This window comes from Trachurus japonicus, chromosome 9 (genome assembly GCF_045865225.1).
Source record: "Trachurus japonicus isolate A0001 chromosome 9, Traja_1.0".
Classification (NCBI taxonomy): domain Eukaryota; kingdom Metazoa; phylum Chordata; class Actinopteri; order Carangiformes; family Carangidae; genus Trachurus; species Trachurus japonicus.
In genome coordinates this window covers 18,575,714-18,585,581 of record NC_140915.1, presented here as the reverse complement: position 1 = coordinate 18,585,581, position 9,868 = coordinate 18,575,714, and the positions used below count along the sequence as shown (strand labels likewise).

At 43.6% G+C, this 9,868-nt stretch overlaps 1 pseudogene across 1 annotated transcript; it reads right to left on the bottom strand.

Moving 5' to 3' along the window:
* Nucleotides 1–730: 730 nt before the first annotated feature.
* LOC146981281 (protein spire homolog 2 pseudogene) lies at nt 731–3,117 on the bottom strand (annotated as a pseudogene). Its single transcript, XR_015036641.1, has 2 exons — nt 3,079–3,117; nt 731–3,047 (listed from the first exon to the last, which is right to left on the bottom strand). The product of XR_015036641.1 is annotated as a protein spire homolog 2 pseudogene (transcript).
* Nucleotides 3,118–9,868: the final 6,751 nt, after the last annotated feature.

Below are 9,868 nucleotides of genomic sequence, written 5' to 3'. Positions count from 1 at the left end.
CTATGAAAGGTGCTATATAAAAAAAGGTTGATTGATATTGATTCCTTCCTCTTTGATCTTCTCTTGATCTGGAAATAATTCCCATCTGTCATCATGAAGGCCACTTTGTTGCTCTTATTTCTCTCTGTCACTGAAAATCTATTAGTGATCGGAAGCTGTAACTGACTGCTCTGAAATCAGTCTGTCAATATACCTATGTTGACAGACATAAAAGATCTTAATTTCTTAGAAAGAAGATCTTTTATTTCCCCATTTTATCTGCATCAAATGATGAGGATTTTCCTTGAGTTTGATGTTTTTACAGTAACCAGTAATGAAATGATGTTCTATTCAGACCACTCTCTAAAGTTTCCATCACTTTTCTCTATACTAGTCAAACATCACATTGCTGAATAAAAACTCCAGATTTATTTACAACCACTCTGTAAAGATTCCGTTTGTTTTAAGATTAAAATGATGGCAGCATATCACAGGAAATCAAACACATTTACAGTAAAACTGGAGAAGCCGATGTAAAGACTTCTGCGTCCTACATCTGACAACTGTTGACTTGACTATACACTTAGAAGCACAACGTTATATCCAGGGAGTACATCTTAAAGATTTTAGTTTGTTTGTTTTTATTTATTTTTTAGAGTCACTGTTCTGTCTCTCTCAAACTCTGTGGTGAGCTGAGTGAGAGCTGGGTGTTGAGTTGAGATTTCAGCTCCTCTGACTCCTTCTTCAGAATCAGTTCCTGCTCAGATGTTCTTCGTTTGGCAAGGCTGATCTGTTCTGTCTGTCATGGTCTGTCTCTTTAGTTCCTGTTTTATTTTGAAGTTCTGTGTCCTGTTTTCATGGTCTGTGTCTTCTGCCTGAAGTTCAGCTGTTAATTTTTCTTGGCTGATTAGATTTGCCACATGGAGCTTCTCATTGTCCGCAGAAGTTCCTTTCTCTTCTGTAACATGTTTTTTCGCACCCGAGCAGTTATTTTAGCAGTGCGAAGGATTTCTGTATCAATGAACCTCTGGAGCCACTCCAGTTCCTTCCTGGTCTTTTTCTCCCTGTTGATACACATTTGTTTCAGGGATTTCTGTCTAGCCAACTGCTCTTTGGTCTGCTCCAACTCTCTGGAGAGTTGGATCACCCAATTATGTTCTTTTTCACAGTTGGCTCTCTCGTTACCCAACATGACATTCAGGGTGAAGATTTCATTTTGGAGATCCTTTGGCGCCATCATTTGGACATTGATCTTGTCCCTCTGTTGTTGGACTGTAAGCTCTTGTTTCAGTTCTGAACTACTAACCTCCACTGCGTTATCCATCAGGAGCTGCGGGTGATGCTGTGACTGTGGGTAAGGTGGAGAGTGACACTGAGGTTGAGGTTGGGAGCAGATGTCGTGCTGGGACTGATGTTGCAGCTGTGTTCTGGCGGCAGCTTTGGCTTCCCTCTTGGGGGTGTTGTTGAGGATGTCCAGACTCCGGCGGCTGGAGGAATTGACATCGGCAACAAATTTGGTGCATTCAGCACAGACGTCGTGCAGCGTGCAGCCGTGAGCGTACAGGTGGGGGAACTCCTTCTCCACCGAATGGCGGGATAAGCTGCGCAGGGACTTGTAGACTTGGCTTTTGTGTCCATAGCTCTTTGGGGTGCTGTGGAAGCCCACAGTGTACACGGGAATATGGGCCATCCTCTTTGAGGGAATCGTCATCTTTGCACTGCAAGAGACACAGACAGATCCTTTGCACAGTAAGCAGGTGGGTGGCTGTGAGAAGAGAGGGAACTTCACTCTGCAGCAGTAGCACACCTTGCCTCTCTGCAGGTTGTTATAAAGCTCTTTGCTCTGAAGAAACTTCTCCATCTCTGCTTTAACAAGCACTCGGCGCACCGTGATGACCTCATTCACTGTTGGGGCAAGACTCTCCACAGGGTGACTGAACTCCTCCATCCAATGGTGTTCATCTCCAGCTCTGGAGCCTGATGCCATGTCTGAGGCCTCAATGGTCTCGTCTGGGTAGCTGGGTAGAACCACAGGCCTGAGCTTCCTCCCCTGCTTGATCTCAGCCAGGAACCGGTCATGGAGAGACTGCTGCTGTGGAGGAGGAGGTCGTAGGCTGCGCTCTGTAACTGGTTTAAGACAAGGTCTGGATCTCATGAAATCCAGTATCAATTCATGGGCGTTTGCCTTGCCTGCGGTAGGAATGTCTCCGTCCACCATGACTTTGCCCACTTCCCAGAACTCTGTGGGCGGTGGGTTGAACGGCTGCTCCTGCACCTTCTTCAGCTTCACTCCCTGCCTGATCTCCGTCATTAACGGCACCCGCGCGTCTAATTTAGCTGTAGACCAGTCCTCCAGGACTTCCTCTGTGGTGATCTTCTTCAGCAACTCCTTAGCATCTCTGATCTTGAAAAGGAAGGCCTGCAGATCCAGAGTCTTCAGGAACAGAGCCCTGCAGATGGCCTGGTAGTGCTCTGGAGCCAAGCTCGGGTTGGCTAGACGAGACGCACACATTTCCATCACCTGGCGGAACGTACACACCGGCCTTATCGCTCCCTCCTGCTCCTCCTCCTCTTGCCCACTGCACCCCTCATCTGAAGTGCCGTTTCCAGCAGTTCTATTTCCCTCTCCACTTTGCTCTCCTAGAGCCATCCGTTCGATGAGGCATTCCAGCTGTGGGCTGAGCTCCCGCTCCACACTGTCGTCCAGTCCCCAGTCAAGAGCTCGGTAAACGGCCACGCCCAGTGACCGAACAAGCTCATGCTCTATGGGAGGAGGAGGAGGCCCGTCATCGTCATCATCATCGTCGCCTCGGGGCTCCTGCTGTAACGACACAGTTCCGTCCCGGTGTAGGATGATGGACGACGGGTCCTTCACCTGGCTGACTCTCCCGGCCAGCGGGTGGGGCATCCTCAGCCCGCTGCTGCACTGGTAGCACACCGCCCATGCCTGCTCCTCGTCGATGGGCTGCTCGTGGGACTTCAGCACCTCCTCCAGAGACAGTTCCCATAAGTTCCTGTCCTTGGCGCTTCTGTTGGTGGATCGAGACATGGCTGTGATGGGGTGGTGCCTATTCTGCACTCCGTAGGTAGTAGGGCTACAGTATTTATGATGTGCTGCCTCCAGTTTGGCCTGGTGTCTTGCCCGCTTCTTCATGAGCTACTGTGTTGCCTGACAGACATTTTGACTTTCAAGCTGACCGTTCCATTTGACATCTTTGCCTGATGTCACTGATGATGTCACAAAAGACATTTGGACTGAGCATTCCATTTTTTCTTATTAATTCATTTATTGATCGATTTATTGATCTATACATTGATCTATTTTTTGCGCCATGGGGCTAACGCTCCGAGGCACTGACATCTAGGGGTATGAAATAGCAGTTGATAGGTATAATGGTTGTATGAAATTGTCTGAATTTTTTCCCTTTATACGCTGCCACAAATTACACTGTAGTCTACGCACATGATCTTTTTTCCACATAAGCTTGTCCTCTCTCTCACAATATGCTCAAAAAAGCAGAGAGACTTACAGAATTTAAAATATGAGCATCTGATAGTCCTTTGGATGCGTCTGCTTCTTTTTCTGATCAACTTCTGACCCCTAATCTCCCATATAAAGTCTCTCTGAAACACATTAACCAGGGCTTAAATGTGTTATAGCTACAAGTTTAATTCCTCCCGGCCACTAAGTGTCACACTCCCACTCGCTTGCTCTCGCTCGAACTTTCAATTGTACTGGTTGCCAGGTACGCCTATAGGAAACGGCTAGTAGCTAAAGGGTTAAACAACCTAACGGTTAAGTATGTCCATGATAGAATTATTTCCCCCGCACATCCCACAATATGACAGTGATAAACAACAGTGCAACCACTATCAGTGATGATGCAAAAATGACAATGATGATGATTTACTTATTGTGGAATTGTGGTATTGTGGTTTTATATCTATTATATTATTATTACAACACAAGACAGAAATCCATGGTATAAATCAAACTAAATTACAGGCAGCCGTTCATTTTTAACAACACGCCCTTTAGCGTCTAGCATCACAACAATAAAGTTGCATTCCCAAAGTCAGAAACTCCATTAACCTTTGCTTAGTTTCAGCTCAAATAATGGTAAATTTGACTGGTTCCACTCTGTAGGGTCCAGGCCTATTGGCACCACTTCCCCACCTTTAGCCTCAGAACAATCCCAGCACACCCTGTCGGCTCTGTTTGCACAGCTTGCTGGCCAACACTCATACTAATACAGTACATTACCTCAAAGCAGAACAAACTATCGCAACCTGTCATAATGTGAAGTGAGTGCAGCTGGATCATCAAACAGGTGAACCTGCCAGCTCTGTGGTGCTCAGGTCAGAATTTGGATAAAATAGAGTAGAATAGAAAAATACTTTATTCGTCCCCTGGAGGGAAATTCAAGATTCAAGAATAAGCAGGTAAACTGACTGAATGGCTACTACAAGACACCTACAGTACTACAGTGTTTCTGATATAATTTTATCATCAGAAAAAAATCATTATGTTTATTGATATCACTGCTCCATTTAAAGGACCCAGGAGGTAAAAATGATACATTTAGGACAGATCATAATTGGTTATTATGAAAGTTGATCTCTGATGCTACCTATTCCCACACATTTTCACCTAAATTAGCATCAAAGAGCTGAAGAGGCATGTGGTGAATTATTTTAAGGTGTGAAAAATGTTGTGCTTTACTGTTATGTGATGACTAATGTGTGACTAACATGTAGTCTAAGTGATCTGTATTTAAATTACAGTTATTAATCTCAATAAAAAACATGTGAGATGTATTAGCTCAGTGAGTGGTAACAACTTTGTTGTGACATCACAAAGTTACAGAATCCCTGATGGCTTATTTTAAGGCCCAATTTATGAATACAGGTCATGTGCATTTTTCTGTGGACTGAGGCCTCGACACTTTCACGTGTTTATATCGGCCCTAGAATTTATTTATAGTCAAACAACACATGGACATCTACTTTTACATTATATGAAACCTTTAAACAATGGTGTTTAATAATACTGCTCTGCTGTCTGATTTGGATCAGTAACAATCTAGTAAATCATTTTGATGCAAGTGTGTAGTATCAGATGAGCATAAACCACAGAAGAGTGTGTTTCCCATCCACCCTCTTTATGTTTAAATGTGTACTTAGATGAATTATGTGATATTATAGTGTTACTAAAATTATGTAACCTCAAGCATGAGTGACACGCCACTACCCTCGGAGTCACTGAGGTTGAGGCTTATGCTGGAATAATGTACAAAACAAATAGGGGTAGGTAAGTGAGATAAGCCTCCACTAACAGCTGTGTGAGTGTGACAGGCGTTTTAATGGGAAAAGCTATTTTATTCCCATTCATTTTTGGTAATGGTTGTAGTGTACTGTGCTGCAGAATGTTTCCACTAATGCATCACTTGCAGGTAACTGACTGACAAAAATAGATTTTTAATCTCATTATCTCCAAAACAGCTATGCAAGAGGAGAGAGAGGGGAAGAGTGTGTGTGAGAGACAAAGAGTGTGTGTTTCTGTGCTTGTGCGTTATATTCCATGTGTATGTGTGTCTATGTGCGACTGTTCATAAATGAGCGTGTTTCAGAGGAAGAGAAGAGAGGAGGGAGGGGAAGCGGGAGAAAAAGCAGGAGGGGGTATGAGTGTACAGATATGCACCCTTGCTTCCTCCCACCCCCGGGTGCTCTAATTGAGAGGAGGCTTTTGTTATATAAACAAGAGGTACACCTCAAGTTGAAAATTAAATATTTGGAGAGCAGGTTTTGAAAGTGATATATATTCCAGTGAGTGAACGCTGGTGTCAAAGGGGTGCTGATGAAGAGGTGGTTATTGGCATGGAGAGCCTGCTCTCTGCACCGGAGAGTCAATTCTCACCTCGCCTCTCCTTCACAACAATGAACACAACAGCCTCTAAAGCTCTATTTCTGTACGCTCCAAATGGATCACGCTGCTGCCGATTGTTCTACATCTCAATAGGCTGTTAAAGTGGTAATCTGCAAGTTCCTTGTTATTTTCCTCTTTTACTTTGTCTCCATGTTTGGTGCTAAGGGCTCATTACTGCAGTTTTTGCTCTGTTCCCGGAGATCAATCAGTGTGTCGGGCGCTCTGACATCTTTTTCCTTGAATTTGTCAAGTTTCACTTTCTGTAAGTGGTAAAGCTTTTGTGTTTTCAGCTGTGTGGCTATTGCTGCTCGTGCTCATTTCTGTTCCACAGAGTTGGAAAGTCTCACTTCCTGTCAGGAGAAGTGCGAAGGAGCAGCAAGTCAGAACTCTTAATTGTAAGGACAATACTCAGACAATATTTCCTCAACGCAGATATGCCAGAAAAATATAATTGAACAGTGATAACATCTGAGACATGGCACTGAAGACATTTTCACTTATTAAAAAATGATTTAATCATATACAAAAATGAGGTTTGTGTACACGGAGGGTCATTATAGACGACAGCAACAATTAGCTTTCAATCACATCTCAGGTCACCTCCTTTTGCCTTTGAACAGAAAAGCTGGATCAAAAACCATTCTTCATAACAATTTCAATCTCTTTCTTGTGTCCTCTAACCTCCACCTCCTGTATTTCTCAAAGTATGACTGGTCTGCATGACTACCATCACTCCTGACACTTTTCTCCATCCACTCCACCTTGTGTGCACTTATCATCCTCTTACTTTGGGTGGTTGTCCCGTTTCCCTTTTGTGCCCCACCTTAATGTGTTTCACCTGTGTTTACCCATCACTGCAGTGTTCTCCTGTTGTCAGTGTTTTGTTTTTTTATGGACTTCTTCCGTTTGAACTTCATTGCAGTGAAGCCTTATGAACAAATGGAGCTTACTCAAAACTTTTCAAATGCACAGATGATGAATACATGATTAATGTATGAATAAATGTATAAATAAATAAAACTATTCCACAGTTTAGTATTGTGCTTTAGTTCTTATCTGTCCTTATTAACAAAGTCGATCCATTGTGAAAAGCTTTACGAATTAATGAGATAGAATCTGCATTTTACATTTTCAAGCAGGATTTTTGAGATTACACTACATTTGACTGAAATAAAGCAATACAGGTATAGTCAGCGGTAGATTTGGGTGTTCTGAAAATGTTCTTGTGCCTGCTGGAAGTGCCAGAGAGAAAGGTCGGGACTATTTCTTTCTTCTTGTAACAGATGCTGCAATTAAAGAGATACATTTGAAAGTTGAACAGCTTTAGTTTGAGATACAGAAAGTCCACATTTTCCTCTGTCTGCATTGATCAGGCACACATGAGGAAAAAAAACACTATGCTTATGCATTGCTAGAGCAGAATAACACCACTTAACAATAGCCACCTCTGCAGATACAGCTTCTATCTAAAAAGCTTGTACAGCTTAGCGGAGGATAAATGGGCGCTCGACAGTCTGGTTCAAATCGATAAAAGCCATCAAACACCTGAGGGGTCCCCCAATTTTCCCACAAACCACTCCACCCCCTGGGTAGGGGGGAAACAATGGCGGGGCATCAATACCTGCAATTGGGAGAAGGTGGGACAAGAGGCTGTGAGCAAACCACACAGGTGGGTCACCTCTCCTTCAGACAGCAAATGGGCGTGCAATCGTTTGCATCAATTCAGTGCAGTGGGAGATGGAGGACTGGATGGGGAAGGGGTGCCATTAGGAGTGTATTGGTATAGAAAGTGGGCGCCAGGGAAGAGGAAGGGGTGTGGAGGTTTTTAAAGCAGGTAGCGATGGATACACAGGGGGATATAGGTGTTTTCAATTACCCACAAATTCAGAGCAATTTCCTCCTCTTTCTGACCACACCTCCCACTGTGAGGCTGATGGGAGTCCTGAACAAAGAGGCGTGGAGATTGCGATTGTTTGACTGCAGATTGGTGGGGAGGAGCAGGAGGAGGTCGGTTTTCATCTGTCTGCCTTGTTCAACCTTTCTCTGTCACCTTGCAGCTTTTATGGAAGCCTTCTTTTTTTTTTTTTTGCAGTAGGAACTTCAAAGTGCATTTCAACTTGTGAGTAGATGTTGATAAGCCACTTCCTGAGAGCAAGAGATACTCTTACACTGCTTGACGATAACAGCCAAATATACACACACTGCATTGTTTCATTCAGCAGAATAGGGCTGTGCCATTTCTGCTTTGCAAAGTGGTTTCATTTGCTCTGTAGCGTCTCACTGATCACTGTCACCTTCAGTTAAAAACTCCTCTGCAACTCCTCCATCTGCTGTGTGTTCCTCTATTAGCAGAGAGGGAAGGTCTGTGATGCTTTGGATTAAATTATCACAGATACTTCGTGTGTGACATGTGTGCGTGTGTGTGTGTTTCCAGGAGCAGATACGTACTGACAAAAACACCTCAGCAGGGATGCAAAAAGACAGAAATGGAACCATTATGTTCATTAGAGAAGGGGGTGTGAACCATGGTAACAGTATCCACCCATTCGGGCCATTCAGGGTTTGATCCAGGATTTAAGGTATGCTTCAGAATCACTCCTGATCATACACTGATTAATTTAGTTTTTACTCCCGTAAATATAAATTGAACAGTAGGAGAGATAAAATGTCACAAGTCAGTAGGTGTAGGGAATTTCATCTGAAAAATAAAATAAAGCAAGTGGAACAACAAAGCAGCCCCACTGGCTACCAGTCCAGGACCCTCAGACTCTAGGGACCCCCATAAACCCATGCAGGTTCATTAATTAGGATTTTTGATCATTTGTAAGAATTTGCTGGTACAAGCACAAGTACAGTTTCAGCCTGGAGGTACTGGAGCAACCCTAATGCTGATATTCATTATTGGTTTCTGTATTCATAAGTGACTATGAAATCAAAAAGATATTTAAACAAATTGTGCCCATCCAAAGTCCTCAAAGCCCAAGGTGACACCTACAAAAAGCTTGTTTTCTTGGACAGACTGAAGATACTGAATTAAAATAAAAACATATTTGAGAGGCTTAAAATGGAGAATGCTTAATACTTTTGTTTAAAAATATTTTTTGGGATTAATAACCATATTGCTGTTCAGGTTCCTGTTGGTCAGCTGACTGAAAAGCTGCCATGTTCAGTGAAGGTCAACAGGGCCGCAACCACATTTTTTGGCCCTGGGGCCCAGTAGGTTGATCTGTCCATGAAGTTGGGGCCAGTGAATCCAAAGACATTTTTACAGCCCTGTGAGCAGCTCCAGGGATGGCAGTGAGCTGGAGGGATTGCCATGACTGTTGCCGATCAACTTCCTGTTGGTCAGCTGACTTATACATACTTTTAAGCATCATTAAAATGTAAACAGGTGAGTTATATAAACAGTTGTCACAAAGGAGGAAATTAGCTGCAGCTGTTTTTGTATCACGCTATTTATTGCCGTAAAATTGAACATTTTGGCTAACTGTTAGAGCTAGTGGTCATTAGAAGAACTGCATGTTTTTCACTGATTGTGCACCAGTCAAATCGGGTGACCAGTGCTAGTCAGGTAATGTCGCCAGTGAGCATTGCAAACATGTAGCTAAATATCTACACGTTAGCGCATAACCGCAGACACACAGTCAGCTGCAGCAAGTCACGTAGCAACAGTGAGTTAGACCATGTTTCCTGTTACCATTGCACCTTCCTCACTAATGCAACTGTACGCACATGAAAATCCTCTCTACAGGAGACAGGAAGCTCCCCCTGCTTGCAGATGTTGCCACATGAACATTGAGAGGCCTGATAGCAGCCACTATCAACCATGTCACTTCCTCTGTTCCATGGCTCAGCAATGAGGAACAACTAGGTAGCCATTTTACACACTGATGGTACATCTGAAGAAGTGTGTGTGTGTGTGTGTGTGTGTGTGTGTGTGGGTGGGTGTGTGTGAAGGGGGTA